Here is a 24,231-nt window from a genome sequence, read left to right as displayed (position 1 = left end):
GTTCTTCCCATGGGGCTGTAAACCCCTTCAGCTCCTCTATTGGGGACCCCATGCTCAGTCCAATAGTTGGTTGTTAGCATCTGCCTCTGTATTTGTAAGGCTCTGGCAGGGCCCCTCCAGAGACAATGTGTGGAGCAGAGACTGAAGTTAAGGCCACCCAGAGACTGCCCTACCTGGATAGGATTCTTATACACAGTGGGGTGGATCAGGGTCTGACAGCAGGTACTTCTCATTGGCTTGGTCTGAGAGCTTTGGGAAACCTTATTTGCATGTAGGAGGGCTTGGTGCTGCTCCCAAGAGACTGATGGCCACACATTTCTCTGTGGGGGGGAGGGGGAGGACTGTGGGACGGGACGATATAGCTGCTAACAGGAGCCAGGGGCCCAAGGGTTGTGACTGAACACCTGCTATCCCTTTGCAGGCAGCAGTCACCTGCCGGGCCCGGGGTTCTAAGCCTGAGCTTGACTGGGGACCAGATTACCTATGCGCAGCTCACTGCCCCACATATAATTGTTAGTTCCGGCTAACTTCTCGACTGGCAGGAGGGGAGTGTTGAGGCTAATGGAGATAATCTCAGGATCCCCACACTTAATAGTCTCCTGCTATGGGGGTTATTGCCTTCCCTGGTGATGATGGGATACTGTCGGACCTGGACAGGCCCCGCCCCCGGCTTGAGCTCAATCCATATTGGGGTCCAATGTTCTGCCATCCCAACTCTTCCTGTCTCTGCCCAAGCATTGGGGAAGCCATCTAGCCGAGTAGTAATCTTATCCTCTGAGGTGCGGAGAGGCTCAAACAACTGGTACTCTTCGCTGGAGTGCTGGTCAGGACATGAATAGCCGTCCCCTCTGAATCTAATAGTTTGGCTCTTTCTGGGGAGAAATGCAGTTGGGCCCTCATTTTTGTCAGCAAATCTCCCTCCAAGAGGGGTTTTAACAAGGAATGAGTGGGTTACTGTCTTAGTCAGGGTTTCTATTCCTACACAAACATCATGACCAAGAAGCAAGTTGGGGAGGAAAGGGTTTATTGAGCTTACACTTCCACATTGCAGTTCATCACTAAAGGAAGTCAGGACTGGAACTCAAGCAGGAGCTGATGCAGAGGCCATGGAGGGATGTTTCTTACTGGCTTGCTCAACCTGCTCTCTTATAGAACCCAAGAGCACCAGCCCAAAAGCTGTACCACCCACAAGGGGCCCTCCCCACTTGATCACTAATTGAGAAAATGCCCCACAGCTGGATCTCATGGAGGCACTTCCCCAACTGAAGCTCCTTTCTCTGTGATAACTCCAGCCTGTGTCAAGTTGACACACAAAACCAGCCAGTGCAGTTACCCTTCCCCCTCCCAGGTGCACTGTCCTTTGGTAGTGAGTACTGTTTAATTCCCGCCGCCCTGGACCCAAGGCTTCTTTGAGGGGGCTTCACCTTCAGGCTTTATAACAAGGCAAATGTTGAAAGAAAAAAAAAGCCGGTGGGTTTTCCTTCCCTTCCACTTTTAGGATTACCCTGGGCTCAGGGAGGGGGTCCGACCCCCTACCCCAATTCCTCATCTCTATTTTTATCTTTTAAGGCCACGGTTTGAATAGGCTTTTCCCCTTGGGACACTTCCTGGTCCAGTGTCCTTCTTCCTTTCAATAAGCACATCAGTTCTTTCCCAAGCAGGGGTGAGTGGGGGACCTTCTTGACCCGTAGGGGTCCCCTTACCTTCTTCTCCAGGCTGTTTTGGGCATCTCCTACAGTTCTCTGGTTCAACATGGCCGCCCGCAGGATCCCTGCCAGGCTGTGGGTGTTGCTGCCTCTCCCCTCTTCCTGTCCACAGCTCCTCTGTTTGTCTCTCTGCCCTCACGTGCTTCTCCTCTGCACTTTCTCTTTGATTAAGAGTCTCTCAGACTCTTCCCCTAAGTTCTCAACCCTCTGAGGCTTTCGCTTGACATCTGGTGCTGCCTGGCTTATGAAGGCTACTGCTGCCATCACTACTGGTGACTCGGGGTGCGCGGGGTGCGCGGGGTGCACGGGGTGCATGGGGTGCACGGGGTGCGCGGGGTGTATTGTCCCTCTCTAAAACAGCTGCAGGGCTCTCATTGTCTCCCTGACTAGTCCAATGAATGCACCATTGGCCAGATTAGTGGAGCAGTGTGTGGCTACCATGAGATCTGTTAACAGAGCCCGATGGTAAACCAAGAATTTCCCGTAACCGTCAACAGTGCTGACGTCCCAGTCTGGACATGCCAACGGCAAAGCAGCATCAACAGCTGCTTGGTTATTGGTGGGGCTCCCCAGTAGGGCCAGGAACCAGCGTCTGGCTTCTCTCTGGGTCCTCCCCGTCTCCTGTGGTGACGAGAACCTATAAGAGCTTCTGGCAGTCACCCCACATGGGTTGATGGGTGAAGAGAATCATCTCTAACAGCCTGATTAGGTCTCGGGGGGATTGTCTGAAAAAGGGAGTTCTGAGTGCTCCAGAAAAGGTCACTAGTGGCAACCGGCCAATAGTGGTGGAGTTGATTCCCTTGATCATCGACCCGCCCTGCATACAGGACAAGATGAAGATTCAAACTTGGGAGTCAGTCCCTGGTGGCTTCTTGTCTCTGCGCCAGGTCCCCCTCTACTGTCTGTGGCGGAGCCACCTGCAGAAGTGTAGAATAAGGTGGGAATGGAAAGGCAACATCCTCTTCCATTCCTCCCTGGAGGACCGTGAGGAGGGGCGGTGCAGGAGGAGGGGCGGTGCAGGAGGAGGGTATGGTCAGTGTCCCTTCCTTTGTATCCTTGTGCTTTTTGGTAGCCAAGGCAAAAACTCATGCCTGTTGTCTGAGGGGAAAAAGTTTAAGTCAAGGGTGGGGAAAGGGGTCTTCTAGGAGGTCTCACCAGGCCACTACATGAGGCATTTGATCCAGGTGGCCAAGTTTGGGTTTAAAAATAAGCTTTTCAAGTTTTTGGACCAATCCCAGGTCAAAGGATCCCTCTAGTGGCCAAAGTGGCCAACTAGTTTTGAAGGTGGGCTATTCTGGCCTGCAGAATGTTGTTAATTTCTCTTTCCTAATGGTGACAGAGATATTCTGTTCCCTGGTCTTAACATCCTTAAAATGGCTTAAGCAATTCCAGTGGAGTTGAAGGCACCTGTACCATGTTAGCATCCGTCAAGGCCAAAGTCACCCCATAATGAGAAACACAAGAATAGATCATTAGTTCCAACATAAACACAAGAAAATCTGCCCTCTCCTCTCCATCAGGAGGAAACAAAAATTGCCAGACAGCGGTCACCTGCAGATCCCAAAGCCTGCGTCCAACCCTAACTGAGCCGCCAAAGTCTCTCCATCCAGGCAGGGATTGTCTTCCAGCCCGTGTGGCCATGATCTGCAGAGTGTCCACCTAGTCACTTTGTCCACTAAATACAGATCCTTTAGACCTCTTTCCAGGGCAGAATTACTGCGGTGCTGTACAGAGGACATGGGACAGAATTACCACAGCACCTCCCGGACAGACAGACAGATTTACCATATGGACAGACACAGATAGACAGGAACTCCTTATCGGCTGGTATTGAGACCTCTTCTAGGGATCATGGGGTTTCCTGGCCAATGCACCAAAATGTTGTGCCCATTGAGGAAGCATTCGAGAGCCCCAAAAGACCACCAAGGAGCCTCTTCCAAGGTAATCACGTTAGGGTCTTTATTTAACCCCAAGGTTGGGATCAACACCAACCCTGACAAAGCCAAACGTGATGGTGAAGCCCTGAGTCATGGCGGAACAAGGTTTTAGAGGAAGTACCGAGGGGGTGGGGTGGTCTCCAGCCTGGCAACATCAGCCGGCAGGTGGGGGCTCTGAAGTGAAACCATGAATAATCACAAAAAGTCTGAACGCACATCTGAAACGTCAGACTAATCTTGATTGGCTGTTGCTAGCGAATAACTCTGGGGTCTGAGCCAGAGATAAACTATGTGGTTCTTCCTGGAACTTGGGTCAAGTGCTCAGGCTCTTTTTCTTTTAATATGGAGGCCGGTCCCAAGATGGAGTAGTTTGGGCCTCTCAGTCCTATTGATAGAGCCTCCTCAGCCATCCCTAAGGACTCACCAGGGCAAACAGTTCACACAGGGGAAGCAGGAACAGACAGCTGGCCTGGGCTAGCCTTGGATTTGGGGATCATGCCTCAGTCTCACCAGTGCTCTTGTGACAAGCATGCATTACCTACATGGTTTTAGGCCATCCTTGGTCTAAAATCCATCTTCTCCAGAGTACACGTATGTAGATGCCCCCAGGATCCACTTGACTCTGCCACAGGACTGCTCATTCTGGTGTTACTCGCACTGACTCATGAGCACTGGGATAGGACAGCTGTGCTCCCGCTCACGCCCTGGGCCTTATTCCCACTTAGTCACTGCTGGGCTCCTGAATTTTACTGGGTTTTGTTTTGGTTTGTTTTTGTTGGTTGGTTGAGTTGGGGAGGTCTCGCTGTGTAGCCCTGTCTGTCCTGGAACTTACTATGTAGACCAGGATGGCCTTGAACTCACAGAGATCCGCCTGCCTCTGCCTACCAATTATAAAACCCATGCTCCAGGACTGTCCCACAATCCCCGTTGTCAGTGGCGAGAGGACTGAGCCCAGGACACAGCCATCCCCGCAGCCTAGCACTTGGCTTCATAGTTGGGCTCCGGCCCAGACTCATTGAATTTTAAGTTGAAGCCAGCTGGCATCAGAAGACATTGTGGGGACATTTGTGGTTGGATTGATGATTTATTTATGTATTAGGGAGCAAGAGGTCAAAGGACATGCACCCAGCAGTGGAGCTTGTCAAGGCCAGCCTGGTCTCAAAATCAAAAAAAAAAAAAAGAAAGAAAGAGAGAGAGAGAGAGAGAGAGAGAGAGAGAGAGAGAGAAAGAAAGAAAGAAAGAAAGAAAGAAAGAAAGAAAGAAAGAAAGAAAGAAAGAAAGAAAGAAAGAAAAAAGGTCAAAGGACAACAGTGCAAGTCAGTTCTCTTCTTCCACCAGATCCCAGGGGTGGAACTCAATTCTTGGCAGCAAGCACCTTTACCTGCTGAGCCATCTTGTTGGCCCCCTATCTTAGTTAGGGTTTTACTGCTGTGAACAGATACCATGACCAAAGCAACTCTTATAAGGACAACATTTAATTGGGGCTGGCTTGCAGGTTCAGATGTTCGGTCCATTATCCTCAAGGTGGGAACATGGCAGCATCCAGGCAGGCCCCGTGCAGGAGGAGCTGAGAGTTCTATCTCTCCATCTGAAGGCTGTTAGCAGAACTGACTTCCAGGCTGCTTGATGAGAGTCTTATAGCCCATGCAAACAGTGACACTGTAAGACCCCCCAAAACCGAGGGTGCCCCAGCACCCCACACCCCAGAAGGCGACACCCAAATCGCTCGCAAGAAATGGTCTCGATGCAATAGCATGAGGATTTCTTTATTCCAGAATTCTGGGTTCCATAGCCGTGCACCATGCAGGGTCAGAGGACTATGGACCCCGAGTGCCGAACTGAGACAGCTTTTATAAGTTTACGACAGAGCCCTCGAATCACAAACCAATCATTTCTTAGATGGAGAGCGAAATGGGAGCCAATTGATTTGTACCACTCCATAGTTTTTAGGCCAATCAGTTTAAATTATTGGAGCCCGCGCTCAGTGGACCAATTAGTTTCCTATAATGTCTACAGCTGCGTGAACTCCTGCTTAGGGGTAATGGCGTAAGTTTACAGAAGCAAGATAAGCTTAGCCCATTTCCAGTTACCCTATGGGTCCAGGATCACCTATTCAAGGCCTTTCTGCTAGGTCTAAACAAAGGGCGGGCTCTGGAATGTGACCTTTTACCTAGTTTCTAACAAAGCGAGATAGCTTTTTAAACTACTGATTTCTTGGGGTCGTTAGAGTTAGGCTGTATTATTTTCTATCCTTTCAACACACCTACTCCAACAGGGCCACCCCTTCTAAAAGTGCCACTCCCTGAGCCAAGCATCTACAAACCATCACACCCTTTAAAAGATTTCTTAAATTTAAATCTTGAGGGGTTAGAGAGATGGCTCAGTGGCTAAGACACTGGCTGCACTGCCAAGGGACCAAGGTTCAATTCCCAGAACCCACATGGCAGCTCACACCTATCTGTAGCTCCAATTCCAGAGAATGTGGCACTTTCACAGACAAACCTGCAGGCAAAGCAATTTTAAAGATCTGTTTTATGTATATGAGTACAGTGTAGCTATACTAATGGTTGTAAGCCACCCCATGTGGTTGCTGGGATTTGAACTCAGGACCTTCAGTGCTCTTAAACCACTGAGCCATCTCTCCATCCCCTAAAAACAATTTTAATTTTAAAAAAAAGTTTCGTTTTTCTTTCCTGGGCATGTGTGTTTTTCATGCATGTTTGTGCACCAAACGCAAGCCTGGTGCCCATAGAAAGCAGAACAGGACATCAGATCCCCTGAACTATAGTTACATGTGGTCATGAGCTGCCGTGTGGGTGCAGGGAATCAATCGTGTGCCCTCTGGAAGAGGAGTCAGAGCTATTAACTTCCAAGCCATCTTTCCAGCCAGCAATTTAGAATAAGACTGTCATATAAAGCTGGGTATTGGTACCACGTCCCTTTAATCCCAGCACTTGGGAAGCAGAGACTCTGAGTTTGAGACCAGCCTGGTCTACAGAGCAAGTTCCAGGGAAGCCAGAGCTACACAGTGAAACCCTGTCTTAACTTCCAAATTTAAGCATGATGTTGAGAAGGAATTCCTCGCCCTTTCCTCCAGCATTTGGGTGCCACTGTCTGTGGAGTGGAGCGTCTCTGAGTCCTCACAAGGGTCATAGGATGTGGGTGGGTTCTGCCAAGGACCAGCCTCAGCTTGGAGAGGGGTTCTGAGGAAGGGGTGTCTGGAAGCAGTGAAAACAAACTACTTGGCCGGGCGGTGGTGGCGCACGCCTTTAATCCCAGCACTTGGGAGGCAGAGGCAGGTGGATTTCTGAGTTCGAGGCCAGCCTGGTCTTCCAGGACAGCCAGGGCTACACAGAGAAACCCTGTCTCGAAAAACCAAAAAAAAAAAAAAAAAAAAAAAAAAAAAAGGAAGAAGAAGAAGAAGAAAAGAAAAACTACTTGAAGTCAAATTGTGAGTCCAAGTTGCCTCTCTGTGCTGCTTTCTTTCTCTCTGATCTGCTTTCTCTGGAGATCTCCAGATAGCTCTCTCTCACGTTCTGCTCAAGACAGTTCTCTCTTACTATTCTAAAATTTTTCTCTGAATAGTTCATCTCTTGCAGATCTGCCTGCCTTTGTTAAGCACAGAGGATAAACTAGCTGGGTGGGATCCATCCTGAAACTACCAATTTTACCACACCAGGGCCTAACCTTGCTCTGTTTCTGGCTGAACCTTAATTCAGGAATCTGTCTGCCTTTGTAAGCATAAACAAAAAAATTTAGCTGGGTGGGATCTCCTCGGATCATCACTTCCTAAATCTCTTTGTCTCCAACTTAGTATCTTTCTGACAAGCTGGCCTCAAACACAGAAATCTATCTGCCTTTGCTCCCAAAGTGCTGGGATTAAAGAAGTGAGTGCGCCACCACTGCCCAGTGAGAAATTATATATTTTTGAACTCATGTTTTTAGAGTTATTTTCCACAGCCTTAAGGGCTGTCCTGAAGGTCCCATTATTCAAAGTTTTGCTGAGACATTAGCCACACCTCTACCTCCTGGACTTGTATTGTCTCCTCTAACTTACATGAAGTCATTAACATTAACAGAGAGGACATTCCTTGAAGGAGGAACATAAAATGGGCACATTATTATCCAAATGAACCCTAAGCCCACAGCAGCCTTGACAATCTCGTAGACCCACGCCCGCTGGCCCCACCTCTGGGTCAGGAACCTTGTCAAACATCCCTACCAAGGCCATGCAAGACCTGGGAGGTTTGAAGCTCCTGTCTTCAAAGGGGTCTCTGAGAAGCCCAAGTAAATTCACAGGAGAATCCTGGAGAGTTGACAGCAAGGAAAAAAAAAAAAAAAAAACCCTGGCTCCTGTCCTTGTTACTCTAATATAAAATACGTATGTATGGAAGAGGGGGACAGGGATTTCCGCCAAGCAGAATGATCTGAGGTGTCCTTGGGATACACAGGTGAAAGGCAGAAAGTGACACAAGCTATCATCTGATCACATGTGTATCGCAACACACATGACATCCTAAAGAAAATACTAAAACTCTGTGTAAGAAATGTACAGTACAGTACAGCTATGCTATATGTCAGCTGGTGAGAGGCTTAGGACTCTGAGCCGGGGCTGAGATGAGAGGCCCTCTTTCCTTCCCGTGTACAAGGGTTCCAGGTCTAGAAAGACTCTGTCACCATGTTCCAGAATCTCCTTGCCCTGGACCAGGCTTCCAACCCATGGGCCCTGGGGACACGCTTCTCAGTCTCCAAAACAAAGCAAGCACTGGAGGCCTGCAGTCTGGTCCAGACACAGCCATTGGCCTCCCAGACAGTTACAGCGGAGGTTGTGGCTCTGGGTCTCTGAGCAGGTGGGCTAGCTTTGCAGTGCACGCAGCCGCCAGCACGGGTTTGGAGCGCTGGGCTTCCAGTGGCTCAGGTATCATTATTTTGGAAACTCCAGTTCTAGGGTCTACAGTCTTTCTCAGGACCTAACTGCAGGATTTCATGAGTTAGATTGCAAAAATGCTTGGTGGTGCAAAAATGCCTCACCCCAGTAGTCATGGACCTAAGACAAAGAGATCATTAGCCTAGACTGCATGGTGGGATGTAGTCTAGCTTGGGCTACTTAGCAAGACCCGCCCTGCCTCAAAGAAAAAGCAATTGCTTTGGGCTCATAAGCCCAAGTTACCCACATTCACTGGTGCGACCGGACGTTCAATGAGTGAATGGAGCTATGGTCTGAGAGCTCCTCCTCACTTGTGTCCCTGAGTTCAAACCGTTCCTTTTATATAATGTTTCATTCTGTTTATTGTCAGTGTCATCCCATCAAAATATAAGCTTTATGAAGATTTTGCACACACACACACACACATATAAAATGAGAGAGAGGACAGAGAAGCAAGTCGGGTGGGGAGTTGTCAGTTTAGCCTGGACTGGTGAACACACACCTATCGCCCCAGCACTAGGGAGTGGAGCCAGGAGAATCGGGTGTTGGAGGTACATAGGCTTCCACTGTTTAGTGAGTACAGGACACCAGCTCCAAAAAAATCCTGAAGAAGCGCAGGAGAGGAGGAGCCTGCTCTTTCAGAGGTCCGGGAGATCGGTCCCTGTTCTATTTAGCGGCTCACAGCCGCAGGTCACTCCGGCGCAATCCGACGCCCTCTTCCGGCTTCCATGCATATTGCATGCACACGCACAGACAACATTTAAGATGTTTTTATTTACTATACGTAGGTACACTGTAGCTGTCTTCAGACTCTCCAGAAGAGGGCGTCAGATCTCATTATGGATGGTGGTGAGCCACCATGTGGTGACTGGGATTTAAACTCAGGACCTTCGGAAGAGCAGTCAGTGCTCTTAACCGTTGAGCCGTCTCTCCAGCCCCGACAACAATCTTTTATTTTTTCTTTTCCCAGACAGGGTTTCTCTGTGTAGCTCTGGCTGTCCTGGAACTCACTCTGTAGACCAGGTTGGCCTCGAACTCAGAAATCCGCCTGCCTCTGCCTCCCAAGTGCTGGGATTACAGGAGTGCACCACCACGTCCGGCTACAACAATCTTTTAAAAAGAATTTTTCTTTTCAGTTCGTGGACCATGAAAGAGCAGGCGCAAGTCTGGAATCTGCTGCTCCCCTTAGATGGTGAATGCCTCCGGTCTAGCGGAATCACCGTAACACGCGCAGCCTAGACCTGAGCCACCAGCTGGCCCTCATGTACCTCCAGCGGCCCTCGTGCACCTCCCTAGAGCCAACCCTTCCGGGGAGCCGCGCGCCTCCCGCCAGGCTACGCCCTCCGTCGCAGCCATTGGCTAGCATTCTACCCAAGAGCCTGCCCCCTCACCCCTGACAGGCACTATGAAAGCCAATAGGAAGATCGCCCGCCCTCCCCGAGGCCGTTGGAGGAGGGCATGGGCGGGCCGTTGGGGGGGCGGGGCGTGCAGCCTGGTAACCGTTGCCGGGCGCAACGCCCCGCCCCGCGAGGGCAGCGCGAGGCTGAGGCGGGCGGGCGCCTGCTGCGGGCGGGCGCTGCGGGCGGGCGGGAGGGCGGCGGGAGCCGGAGGAGGAGCGGCCGGCGCCGCCACCGCCGCCGCCATAGAGACTGTAGCCGTGGAGACTGTTACTTACCAACGCGGAGCGACACGCAGCGGCCGACGCCGCGGGAGCCGCTACCGGAACTCCCTGCCGAACTCCAGGTGAGCGGTGCGGGCCCGGGCAGGGGGCTGCGGCGGGGCGAGGGGGGACCCGCTGGGAGGGGGCATCGCGGGGGCAGGCGCGGCGCGATCCGACGCCTCAACTTTGCAGTCGCCAACCTCACCCAATTCCGATCGGTACCTCTGATTTGGGGGAGCCCCGGGCTGGGTGGAACCCCTCTCACACTCTGAAAAGTTTGTGAAGTGAAGCGATCTCCCCTCGCCTTTGACGCACTAAATCTGACTTTGAGAAGCAAAGTCCCCCTTGTCTCTTACTTTTACCCCGCAACGCCTGGAGCGCGGAGGCGCCCCCAAACTAGTCTTCTCTTTCATTTTCCCCAAAGGCTGAATTCGGGATTGCCCCAAACCCGCTCCCTGCTGTCATTCCCCCAAAACCTGAGATGGGGGCTTCCCCCCAAAACCTGAGATGGGGGCTTCCCCCAAGTCTGAAAACCCAGGGGCGCTGCCCCCTTTACACTTCTGAAATCGAGGTTCTGGCTGTTATCCGTGAACTTGACTCCGAGGGTACTATTCTGCTTGGCTCATAGTTCTGACCCTCAGGTTTCCTTTTGACTCAGGATTTGGGGGCTCCGGCACCCCTTTCGTGTGCTTTGACCAAAATAGTCATTGCGTTTGTTCTGGAAGGAACTCTCCCTTCTCGTTTTCTTGCCCATCCCAAATTCCCCCGGCGCCCCAGATCCTTGGACCCCTCTCCCTTGGAACCCTACACCGCTGCGTTTGGGGGTCCTTCCACGCCGGGAAGCCCATGTGCACGCACAGCTTCCTCTTTGCCGAGATCCGCAATCTAGAAAACTTTCCCGAAGGAAAATACTGTGTGAACCGTTTGTAGGAAGATCCAGGAGGCCGGCAGAGTGCGAGCCGCAGCTCTCCGGTCCACAAGCAGCACACCCCAAAACACCCGATTGTCTTCCTCCTCCCTGTTTATGGACCGCATCGGCGTTCGCAGTCGGGATTCGCTAGGACAGCGGTTGTTTGCTTGCCCCCTAGGGAGCTCAGCGTCCGGTCGGGCCTCTAGGGTGGCAGCAGGGGGCTTGGGATGGGGACCGCGTAGAGAAAGCAGCTGGGCCGCTGTCTCTCCTGAGACTTCACCCCTACTTTAGTGTCTGGGGAACACTCCATACTCAGGTCCCCGAGGAAAAAATCTTACGATTGAGTGTTAAGTAATTTTAACTTTATTAGCATGTATTTTTTGTACATAAGTGTGACCTTTCCCTGTGTGGCTGTGTTCTAATCATACCCCACCACTCACCTCTCTTGCCCCTGGTGACCCCTACTCCTCCCTCCCTGGTCTACTACTTTTTGCCCCGTTTTCCTTCGAAGGGAACAGAGTTCAGTTGGGGCCACACACAGCACGGAGGACAATGGTCTCCTCCTAAGAAGCGGTCAGGTGCCTGTAGGAACTCGGGAATCAGCTGATTATTGGCTTATTGTCAAATGATTCACTTTTCTATTTAACTTTTACGTGTATCTATTGTGTGTGACCACACTGCATGTGCATACCCCGAGGTTAGGGGACAGATTCCAGGAGCCTCCCTCCAGCCCCAGTCGCTTGGTGGCCTGAGCCCTTACCTGCCGTGCCTTCTCCCTGGTAGTGAAAATGAGCTTTCAGTTTAAAGTGAAGACAATCCTAGAGCTGTGATAATTGTAATAAAATAATAACGACGTAAAACTTCTCTTAAAACGTTTTCCTGTCTCAGCCTGTGAGAAGGGACCTGGTTGATGGAACTGAGTTCTGACTGAGTCCCTGCCCTTCTTCACTATAACTTGGGTTCAGGGACTGGAAAATCCACTTAGGTGTGGCCACTCACCCACTCGCACTGGGGAAGAACTCAGGCCTCAGAGAAAGGAATCTAAGGCTGTTACCATCAGCCTACTGCCTCTCTGGTGGGTCACTGGATACCTCAGCCCCAGGGCCTCTCAGGGTTGTGAAGGGCTCACCACACTAGCCCTCTAAAATACAGCCTATCATTCTCTTGTTGCATGAAGTATCCTGGCACTTTAGTCTGTATTAGTAGTGGTATATTTAAAATCTGTGTGTGTGTGTGTGTGCGTGTGTTTGTTTGTGTGCACATCTGCATGGGCTATGGTGTGCACATTGGAGGTCAGAGGACCACGTGCAGGAGTTGGTCCTTTGCTTCAGGTGGGTCTTGAAGATCAAGCACAGGTTACCAGGCTTGGCAGCAAGCCCCATTCTCCTACTGAGCCCCTCAGCCTTCCCATTGATAATATAAATATTCATGTATGTTTTACATACATTAGTATAGTGAGTGAGTCAGGTTTAGGGATAGATCCAGGAGTGAGAGAAGGAGAATGCCTGTGACTGGGAGGATCAGGTTACACTAGTATTTTTTCATAAGCAGCACTGAACAAATAGAAAGCGAAAAGGGATTGCATTCACACCCGCGTGTGCGCGCGCGTGCGCACACACACACACTCACCTCTGGTCTGGCAGATGTTACAGCTTGGCTCTGATGTCTTCGAGGCTGGCAGCACTTTCTGCTGTGCTTTGGACCCCTGCTGGAGTCTTGGTTCAGAGTTGGGGCATCTGGAATTGGTGGGCTGGCTCTGGAGTGAACCCACCACAGCTGCCAGACCAGGGTTTTTAAGTCTTTTTCAGCTCAGGTCTTCAGCACCACTTTATCTGACACTTAGTTTTATCATCTACACACACACACACACACACACACACACACACACACACCAGACTTGGTTTCCATGGTAACATTTTAACCAATTAAAATTAAGGTGTTTACCTTATCACATTTCACGCACACTTACCTACTCTGGGCTGGGTTACATTTGTCATTTCTTTTATATTGCTTACATTTGTTAAGTATGTTCATATAAATAAGTTCATGTATAAAGTAAAGGTTGCTTGGTTTGTTAAGTCCTTGGTTGGAAGGAATCACTTGTTTTGTTTTCTTTCTTTGTCTTTTTATTTATTGAGGTTCTTTGCATATGTCATGCAAGCGTCCCGCCCCTGCCTGGGCGTCCCAGCCCTATTTCTTTATTTTATTGTATTTTTTGAGATGGGCTCACTATATAGCCCTGGTTGTTCTGGACCTTGCTGTGTAGACCAGGCTGGTTTCGAACTCAGAGATCCACCTGATTTTTAAACTAACTGAAGCTGACTTGAATGCAGCCGGTCCCCTGTGTGCTTGTAACGATGGACACCTGTTGAAAATGAGGCGCGCTGTATGGAAGACGCAGTCCTCGGCAGACTGCAGGAGTAGAGATGCCACTTCCCATCGCCTGGGGGCTGAGATGACCCCAGCCGTAGTTTGTACCTCGCTTCTGAATATTGCGGAGAAGTGGAGGGCAGTGATCAGTCACTTCATGTCAGCTGCAGCTCTGGTCCCATCAAGTAAGCCAGGATCAAATAAGGGGAGGACTAAACGGGGCTGGAGCGCTGGAGCTGGGGCTTCCTAGGCGCAGCATGGCGGGAGGACAGTGGGCTTGTGTGCTGCGTCAGCATTGAGATCCTGTGCTGGAATTTCAGTGTGTGTGGGATGGATGGATGGACAGACGGACAGGTGAATAGATGGATGGGTGTGTGAGGGAATGGATGGATGGATGGACGGATCGGTGGAAGGCTGGGTGGATGGGTAGGTGTTGTATTAAAATTTTAATCTCATGGGAGTTTCTACCCCACCTTTGAACATTCAGTTCCCAGATAAGATACAAAACTTAAATTTCTGGAGCTGGAGCTATCTGCTGTTCTGTCTCCTTCCCGTCAATAACCCCGAGTTAGACGCTCCATCTGGCCAGCCCTCATGGCCGTGTTCCCATGACTTGCTTACCATGGCTTCCTTTTCTCTCTCTCTTCTCTCTTCCTTCTGGTCTCTGCCTCAGACCCTAAGTCTGGGAACCGAAACCTTACCAACCTCTTTTCTGCCCAGCTGCAGGCTGTGGACAACTTTATTCAACCAATAGTTTTAAATTAAGGAGCAAGGTGACATAACATCTCTAGGTATGCGAGGTGATCTCCTCAACCCTGAGACAACCAGGGCCAGCATTTAGCATTATAATACATTGCAACAGAGCAAACCTCAACAGGTAGGTGGGTGGGTAGGTGGGTGGCTGGACAGACAGGTGGATGACTGGGTGGGCTGGTGGGTGGTGACGCGTGTTGGAAGATGGAGATGAACTGGACCACCTGCGTTGTCATGTTCTATCATCAAATGACATTTTGTTTGTTGCTTAAGACTAGGTCTCACAAATTTCTGAACTTGAACCATGATCCTCCTTCTCCCCAACTGCTGCTGAGCTGCTAGGTAGGTGGTCCGGTAGGCGCTGCCTCTCCTAAAGGAGAAGTCATTAAGGAGATGCTCCTGTCTGCCTGACAAGGATGCTGTAAGGTGGCAGAGAACAGTGGACGTGGGTGATGGCCCCGCCCAGCCACAGGCCTTAGCACTGGGCTTCGCTACCCAAGAAGCCTTTCAGCGCTGATGCCTGCTTCTGTATAGATTGTTCCTGATACCTGAAACCTGAGGTGGCCTGGTCTGGCTCTCCAGGGTCCCCCTAGTCATTCCTCTCATTTCTGACTCTCCCATTAGTGAGCCTTGGCCAGGCACTCTGATTGTGAGACCCTTCAGCTGACCTAGGGCATTAGCAGTATCCACAACACCACACCTCTCCGGGTGCCATTTGCCCCCATAGTGGCAGTAACAGTCAGTGTTTAGCACCGCTGTGTCTCTGGGGTTCTCTGTCCAGTACCCTATGCACTGATTGTGCACATTGTGTGTTATGTTGCAGTGCTGGGGACTGACTCGGGACCTCACATATGCCAGGCAGGTGCTCACTGCTGAGCAATGGCCCCAGTTTTTAAAAAAAGCCACCAGATTTTAAACCTAACCATTGATGGTGAGAATCCCTTTGCTCTGGCCATTGTGGTGACCAGGAGTTTACTGGGTGGCCAGCCAGCCCACTGGGCAGGGCTGTTTTGATGTCTGAGATCACCCACTTGCAGGTGCCATTCCTATGCTATCTGGAAGGGAGCCACCAGGCGGCGGGCTGGCCTGGCCTTTGTGCCAGGACTTGAACTCAGCCTCCCAAAGCAGACACCCAGCCCTGTGCACCTCAGCTCGCTCTTACAGCCACATTCCTGTCATGTGAGGTGTGGGCATGGTAGGTTCTGCCACTCTTTCCAGCACCCTGGCAACTCTGGCTGCTTCTTTGGCCCTAGGGAATCGTGATTTCCTGCCAAAATGGCTGACTGGCCCCTGCTCCCTATAAACCCAGAGATTTCTGCTCTTGGAATGTGCATCACAAGGACTCACCGATTAACTCAGAAATCATCATACACCCATTAAAAATAGGTAGAGTGCTCCTAACAGCCGAGCCATCTGACTGTTCTTCCAGAAGTCCTGAGTTCAGTTCCCAGCAACCATGTGATGGCTCACAACCATCTGTTGGATCCGATGCCCTCTTCTGGTGTGTCTGAAGACAGCTATAGTGTACTCACATACATAAAATGAATAAGACTTTTTTTAAAAATGGAGTGGAGCTGGAGAGATGGCTGGGGTTAAAAGCACTTTCTGGCCTTGTGGAGGATCTGGGTTTGGTTCCCAGCTCGTGACTAGCTCGACACCACCAGGTGTAGAGGATCTTATGCCCTTTTCTGACCTCCAAGGCACTCACCATCCACGCAATACATAGATATAAGCAGCAAAAAATAAACCCCATACACACACGTTAACAAAATTTAAAAATAGGTAGAATGTGGCTGGGCTGGGCTCAGTGGGTAGAGCATTTGTCTGGCATACACAAGCCCTAGGGTCTCCTGGGGGGGAAAACAGAACCAGGTGTGTGGAGCGTGCCTGTTACCCAAGCCCATGGGAGGCAGAGGTAGAAGGACGGGGGTTCAAGGTCATCTTTGGTTACATAATAAGTTGAAGGATAGCCTGGGCTATATGAGAACCCCACTCCCAAGATAGAGGGACATGTTGTGGCCTGACATTATTAGGTAATGAAGCTTAGATTCGCAGGGGTAGGAAGTGCAAAGGCTCTGGGGTGGAGTGCTATGTGGAGTCCGCTGGCACACTCGGGCAGAGGAAGGGCACTGGGTCTACCTGGTGATTGGAGGGAGGACAGATGGAGCCATGAGAAGAGTTGGCAGGTGTGGGGTGGAGGTGTCCAGGGAGGGCTGCCCATGCCGTTGGCTCATCAGATGCTGCCAGTCACTAGCCTCACTGACCGAGTGCCCGCCTGTGACAGGCAGGACCGGCCAGGAGGAACAGACGTTTCCCTGAGGGTACAGAAGGCATTGTGCCCACGGGCCAAGAGTAGTGGGAAGGTCATCAGGCTTCAGCAAGCCTTGCTACAGAGACTGATGGGGGGGAGTATGGCCATGCTTTCAGGAATCTTCTAGAAGCTCCTAATGACCAACGGCAAGGGCCCACAGGAGATGAAGGTAGACATTGGAAGGTCTTGGGCTGAAGAGGGCTTGTTAACCATGACTCTTGGGTAAAATCCTGTTGGTTATTTTTACACTGGTAGGGGGTTGCCATTGCACACCAGGTTGGCCTTAGAGTTGCCATGTACCCAAGGATGACCTTAAACTCCTCCTGGTCGTTCTGTTGTCACTTACTGAGTGCGGGATTGGCAGGCATATGCCACCACATCTCATTTAGACAGCACTGGGGAAGGAACCCGGGACTCCCTGCATGGTGGACAATCGCTCCAGCCACTGACTCCTGGGCCTCCAAACTTGGCATGTTCTGAAGCAGTGACAGAAATGAACATCTGTGACAAAGGAGAACGTCGCCGTGAGGCTTGGACTCTACCTTCCCAGCTCCTGGTCTCCCGTCTTGCTGGGCTGGAGGCCTCTGGGTTCAGAGGTTCTGGTGGCTGCACTGGAGGCTGCAGCTGCCTTGGGAGAGGCGATAAGGACCAACGTGTCTGTCCTCGAGGGCTCTGCAGGGCCTGGGTGCTCACCACAGCGTCTCAGGCCCTGAGGCCAGTGACCTTCAGAATGTCTTCAGGGCCAGGCACATCCTGGCAATTCAGTGACCTCAGGGATATGGAGGGGTGCGTTGGGAGCCAGCGAAGGTCATACAGCCAGCTGTGTGCTTGAGACACTGAGGGGACAGCAGTGACGTGGAGAGCAGGGTGGACATCCACAAGATCCGGGGTGTTCGAGCTCGAGGTCCTCCAGGGCTGTGTGCTGATGTGAATGAGGGTCCAGAAAGGGCGGGTCCTGAGAGGAAAGCAGGGTAAGAGAAGCAAAGGAGGAAGCAGAAGAAGTCTACCCAGCTCACAGCTGACCCCGGCAGCACACCAGCCAATGAGAAACATCTGTGTAGCCATGCAGCAGGATGCAGAGACCAGACCCCCTTCTTCCCAAATGACAGTTCTTCAGTCATTTGACACCAATATCTAGCTCCTGGTGCCCGTCTTCCTGTCTCTGTGGATCTGATGGTACTGGGACCTCCTGTGGGTAGGATTCCTTGATATGTGGCCTTCTGTGTCTGGCTCATGTTAAATGAACATTGTGTCCTCAAAGCCCCTCTTTGCTGATGTGATGGCTGATCTTGGTTGTCAACTCAGCTGCATCTAGAATTAACTAAGACCCAAGTAGCTGAACACATCTGTGAGGGATTCTTCTTGGTTGCATCATTTGAGGTCCGAAGACCCACCCGAAATCTGGGGCACAGTTGTGCTCACAGCTCATGAAAGGGCTTTCTGTCTGCTCACTATAGCTCACTGGCAAGTTCTCTTTCCTGAGCCATTCCTCTGATGGTGTTAGAACCCACATTTTCAGGATCCTAGCATGGACTTGGGATCCGGCAGCTCTCTAGGTCTCCACTGTAGTGTGAGATGGGACTGCTGAGGTGTCCAGTCTCACCCAGCAGCCTGTGAGCCACTCTAATAAACGTGTATGTATGTGTGCATCCCATCAGCGTCTGTTCCTCAGAGAACCCTGATACAGCAGGATCAGGTACCAGGATTTTCTTCATCCTGTAATACTTCAGTGTATAGATGGACTACAATGTGTCAATCCATCCATCCATCTACCCACCCATCCATCCATCCACCCACCCATCCATCCATCCATCCATCCATCTATCCATCCATCCATCCACCCATCCACCCATCCATCCATCCATCCATCCACCCATCCATCCACCCACCCATCCATCCATCCATCCATCCATCCACCCATCCATCCATCCACCCATCCATCCATCCACCCATCCACCCATCCATCCACCCATCCACCATCCATCCATCCATCCATCCACCCATCCACCCATCCATTCATCCACCCATCCACCCATCCATCCATCCACCCACCCACCCATCCATCCATCCACCCACCCATCCACCCATCCATCCACCCACCCACCCACCCATCCATCCATCCATCCATCCACCCATCCATCCATCCATCCATCCACCCATCCATCCATCCATCCATCCACCCATCCATCCATCCATCCATCCACCCATCCATTCATCCACCCATCCATCCATCCATTCATCCACCATCCATCCATCCATCCATCCACCCATCCATCCATCCATCCATCCATCCATCCACCCATCCATCCATCCATCCATCCATCCACCCATCCATCCATCCATCCACCCATCCATCCATCCATCCATCCATTCATCCACCATCCATCCATCCATCCACCCATCCATCCATCTACCCATCCATCCACCCATCCACCCATCCATCCACCCATCCATCCATCCATCCACCCATCCATCCATCTGCCCACCCATCCACCCATCCATCTATCCATCCATCCATCTATCCATCTATCATCTATTCACCCATCCTCTTACCAACCAGTTCACCTTCCCATCTGTCCACCCACCCATCTGTCCATTCATCCGTGTACCTGGAAACAGCAGCAGAAGAAGCTGAAAGAGGCTGGGATGGCATGGAAGGAAGTAACTTCTAGGACTGAAGACCAAGAAAATAGGAATGGTCAAAGCAGACAAACCTCAAGAAAGGAAGGCTGTGTCCTAGAAAGGCAAGGCAGCAGGGCTTGTGGCCTTGTTCTGCCTCCCTGTGGAAGTCGCAGGCCAGCACGGAAAGCCCTTGTTAGTCAAGCTCCTCTTAGCCCTGCTGTCTTGGTCCCTGCAAGCTGTTTACCTCTGAGAAACATCTCACACTGTCCAGATACTGTCTGTCCTAGATGGGCTGTGGGCTAAAGTCTTTGAAGTTTGTAGAAACGTGCCTGCTTCATGGTGTCTCCACTGGTCCTTCCTGCCTGCCTCTCTGGGACGCAACTCGCAGATGCCTCTAACAGATCAGAAACACGTTGGGATTTCATGTTCACAGGAAGGTAAAGGACTGGGTGCACTTCTGATTTGAAACAAACTCCTTTGGGTCTTTGTTTCTGTCCAGTTCTCTGGAGCCCGTGTTCATTTAGTAGATGTTTGTGGGCCAACAGCCGCCGTCCCAGGTCCTGAAGTAACTGGGTGACTGTTTATGTTTCACCATGTGGAAAGCTACGGACGGTGCTGGAGAGATGGTCTCATGGTAGCAGCTCCGGCCACCAGCATCAACCCCGATGAGCACCCAGCCACTAGCATCAATCCACAGTGCGGTTATTTGCAAGATGCCTCTGGCTGTGAAGATCTGAGAGTCAAACCGTGCTCCTCACCTGAATCATGCTCCTCGCCTGAATCATGTTCCTACCCTAATTTAACTTAGTGGCATTGGCCAGGGTGCCACTAAGTTTTGAAGATTTATTTATTATATGTAAGTACATTGTTGCAGTGTTCAGACACACCAGAAGAGGGCGTCAGATCTCATTACTGATGGTTGTGAGGCACCATGTGGTTGCTGGGATTTGAACTCAGGACCTTCTGAAGAGCAGTCAGTGCTCTTAACCACTGAGCCATCTCTCCAGTCCCCATCCCTGGCAATTTCTGGTCAGGGAAAGAATCTCCTTCTGCTCAGCTGATGACTTCTGGCCTGGAACCAAGCCTTCTACTGTAAGGGTCCATGATGCGTTGAAGACTGACTGGTGTTGCAGACTCAGATAGGATATAAACACAGTGTTTTATTGTGCAGACATCCAGCTTGCTGAGGTCTCCCATTACCAAGATAGAGAGACCCTGAGGTGAGCTTGTACCTTAGGGGAATCCCCAGGTAGGTGTGCCTTGTCTGACTATCTCTAGGCATTCCAGAACCATTACCAGGGTGTGGTGGCTGGAAACTGTTGCTGGGAATCCCGGGGTAGGTAGGCCCTGTGTTTGCTATCTCTAAGGACATTCCATTACTGGGGGGAAGGGGCTGGCTGGAAACTGCTGACCCATTGCCCTTGCCTCAGGCCAGGTGGTGAGGCCGCTTCTGACTGGCTGCCGGAAGCCTGGGCTCTTAGGCCAGTTTGAAGCCTGTCATGGAGTCAGTGTAGCCTTGCCCTCCCTGACCCGCCTTCCTCCTGGGCACCTGGGCAGCCAGAGTCTTTGCCCCACTCGGTTCCAGGCTCTCCTGGCACGCTTAGCATGTCAGGAGGACAGCACCTGGAATGCACATGCAGGATGCACAGAGGCCCGTGGACAAGGGGCTCAGGGAGTCCTCCACCCTGAGGATCCGGGGATTGAACCTGCTCTGTAAGACTTGGTGGCATGCGCCTGTTGATGCTGAGTCCTCTACTACACCCACGCCATCACATGCCCAGGCAGCGAGGCATCTTCAAGCCCTGTGGCGTGATCAAAATTGTGAGTTCTTCCAAAAAGTTCCCCAGATGTGAAGTCCTAGAATGGCAGTGCAGCCTGCCTCCTTTTGAAGGGCTGGGTATAAGGCAGGAGATTTCAGAGCTAAATTCTTTGTGGCCCACGGTAGTGCTCACATTTGGCTCTTGGTCTTGTTTGGAAGTTTCCAGAGATTTCAGTGTGTTTAAAACAGTATGGGACAAACGCAGGCCTTCAGCAGGTGGAGCAGCCCTGCTGTCTGTTCTCACATCCAAACATCCCTCCATCTCTAAACCAGGGAAAATTTCCTTTTGACTTCGAGGCAAAGGAAGTTGGAAGGAAAATCCCCAGTGTTGCAATCTTATTTATTACATCTTTCTCCTTTGTTTACTGAGATTATACTTTATTTTTACATTTATTTTTGGTGTTTGTGTGGCAGTAGTGTCTCTCCTACCTCCTCAGTCGTGTAGGACCCAGGGACTCAAGTCTTCTGCTTATGCCTCCCAACCACTTGAAAAAAAAAAGTGAAACCCCTCAGTATCGCGTGGATGATGCAAAAGCAAGCAGCAGTTGGGCAGATGAGTGCAGTGGCCGTCACTCTGTGGTGACTGTCTGGCTAGTGGCGGCAGAAGCACTCGTGGACTTCCTTAACTTCTGAGCCACATCCCGTGGGAAGCATCCTCCCTCCTTCCCTCCCCTCCCCTCTCCTACTCCTTCCCCCTAGACAGGTTTCCTGTGTTCCAGGCTGGCTTCAACGTCCCTATGTAACTGAGGCTGACCTTGAACCCCTGACCCACCTGCCTCTGCCTCCTGAGTACTGGGATAACTAGCATGAGCCACCACAGTTAGATCCCTGACAAGCAAGCATCCTACCCACTAACGCCCCGCCCCAGCCCAAAGAATATTATTTACATTCATTCTTTATGTACAATTGAGAGGCTTTTGATACATTCACAAAGTTGTGTAAGCACTACCTCCATTTAATTCCCAAACATTCTATCACTCTCAACAAAATCTCATCTCCTGAAGAGCCTCCTTTCGTCCATCACTCCACCTTCCCAGCGCCCATGAATCTACTTCCTGTCTCTGGGTTTCCCTACTCTGGACATCTGTCACCGAGCCCAACACCCTGCGTGGCCTTTCGGTGTCTGGCTATTTCTCTGAGCCAATGTCCTTATGTCCTTGGAGTCATAACAGGAGTCCATGGTTGGACTAGTACTTACTACTGCCTTTGTTATTTTTCATGAAAACTCTGGCAGCCCTCCCCAGCCTTCTCCAGCCCAACATCTGTGTCTTTCTGGCTCTGCTCCTGTTTATTCTTTTTCCTTGCTGCCTAAGTTTCTGCTATGCAGATGTGTCTAGGGTACCTAGCAGCTCTGGGTTGGAGGCAGGTTGAGGCAAGATTTGCAGTCTTGTAAATATTCCAGAATGCCAGGTACCAGGCCTTTTGAAAACCCGTGTCCTTCCCAGCATTCACGCGCATGCTGGTCCCCACGTTCATTGCTGCACACACACACACACACACACGCACACACACACGCGCACACGCACACATATGCACTTTGATGCCACCTTGAATCTTAAAGGCACCAGAGAGGCTCCTTGAGCCCCTTGAGGCGAGGAGCCTCCTGGAGACCACCTCGCTGTGTCAGGTCTACCCCACCCACTCACGTTCCCCTGTGCCTGACGCAGCCACATTCCTCACCAGCAGCTGCGCCCCTGCGCCCTGCCAGGCGGGTTCCATAGCCACAAGTCTGTGCTCGCCGCCTTGACTACTCCAGGGCTCATGGAGCAGCCAGGCTTCTGCCCTCCAAGTCCCCATGACGGGTGGTGTGTCTCCCACACGCACCACACCACCAAGGCAGTGCTCTGCTCCTGTCAGTGCAGTCGACACGCAGCCTACAGACTGCCCTGTCCGCAGTGTCCTGTCCTGTACCGTGGACCTCCAATGGCATGTGCGTCCTGCTGCCTGAGTCCAGGGCTCAACTCCGGAACCTCTCGCTAGTTCTGTGGTTTCTGCTGTAGTTTGCCTTCTCTCTCTTTAAACAAACAGTTCGAAACCGAAACCCAAGCAAGACCTGAATGGGATTATTTGCCCTAATCTCAACTTTCCTCTCATTTTAAACTACAGTTGATGATCTTTTGAAACTGCGTATGATTCTGAGACACTGATCTCAAACGGTTCTCCTTCTACCTCCTCCATCAATGTTCGAGAGACTTTTAGAATCTTCCAGAGACTTGTAACATCTTTTAGAAACTACCAGTTTCACACCCTGCCGCTCCCATGCTCTCTTGGCTCCATTTGTCTGGGTTCCCAACCCCAGCCTCCTCTTGTTTCAGACTCTGCGTTGTGCAATGCCAGCCTCTCTGCTCCCCATTCATCCCCCTTGGGCTGATCTATTTATGGGCCTTGCAGAAGCAAGTGTTGGCAGCGTAAGCCCAGCCTTTCTAAAACAGACCTTCCTCAGCCTCCCCTCCCTCTGGCCTCCCCCCCTCCTCCCCCTCCTTCCTCCCCTCCTTCTGGTCTTCCCTCCCTCCAGCAGGACCATCCCTGCACAGCCTCTTGACTTGTTTGGTCCCCACGTTCATTGCTGCAAAGGTCACAAGGCTTTGGTTCTGTGTTTTTGCGCCCGCCCAATTGTCTCTTGATCACAAGTGATGATTCTTCTCTGAGGAAAATAGCCACCCTGCATCAGGTATGCCTTTTGTTCTGACTGGGTAGTTTTCAACACTCATTCTTTTATTTATAATAAATGGAAATAAAAATTCATATAACATAAATTTAACCTTTAAATTTCTTAGCACATTTATTAACGTCTGTGTGCACGTGCACATATGCGGCGCTCAGAGGACAGTTTATGGGGATCCATTCCCTCCCACTATGTGGGTCCCTGGGATGGAACTCACTCAGACCCTCAGGCTCAGCAGCAAGCCCCTACCCCCTGAGCCATCTCGCTAGTCCTTATTTTGTTCTGTGATCTTCCTGTGTCTCTGCTTTCAGATGCTGAGGCAGGCATGCATCAGCACCCCAAACTTCTGTCTATCCCCTATGGGCCTCTTTACATAAAAATTACTGTGCAGTCAAATTATTTAATTTTTGAGAGACATTTGAAATACAACCAGTGAATTATTAACAATTAATAAGCCTGTTAATGTTTTGTGCTGTGGTGATTTTACAGTGATCGTAATTACCTGCATTAAAACCCATAAACACCGTTGCTTCCGTTTCAGTTTGTGATTA

The 24,231-nt window shown here is 51.0% G+C and overlaps 1 protein-coding gene across 1 annotated transcript in view; it reads left to right on the top strand.

Annotated features, from left to right (window-relative positions):
• The first annotated feature begins 10,088 nt into the window (after positions 1-10,088).
• Rfx2 (regulatory factor X2) overlaps positions 10,089-24,231 on the top strand; it is a 59,102-nt gene continuing 44,959 nt past the window's right edge. The window contains exon 1 of the mRNA XM_052192437.1: positions 10,089-10,313. The gene's annotated coding sequence lies outside the window, so the exon portion shown is untranslated. The remainder of the gene's footprint in view (positions 10,314-24,231) is intronic.

Source organism: Apodemus sylvaticus, chromosome 9, assembly GCF_947179515.1.
Source record: "Apodemus sylvaticus chromosome 9, mApoSyl1.1, whole genome shotgun sequence".
Taxonomy (NCBI): domain Eukaryota; kingdom Metazoa; phylum Chordata; class Mammalia; order Rodentia; family Muridae; genus Apodemus; species Apodemus sylvaticus.
This window is presented reverse-complemented; position numbering and strand designations above follow the sequence as displayed.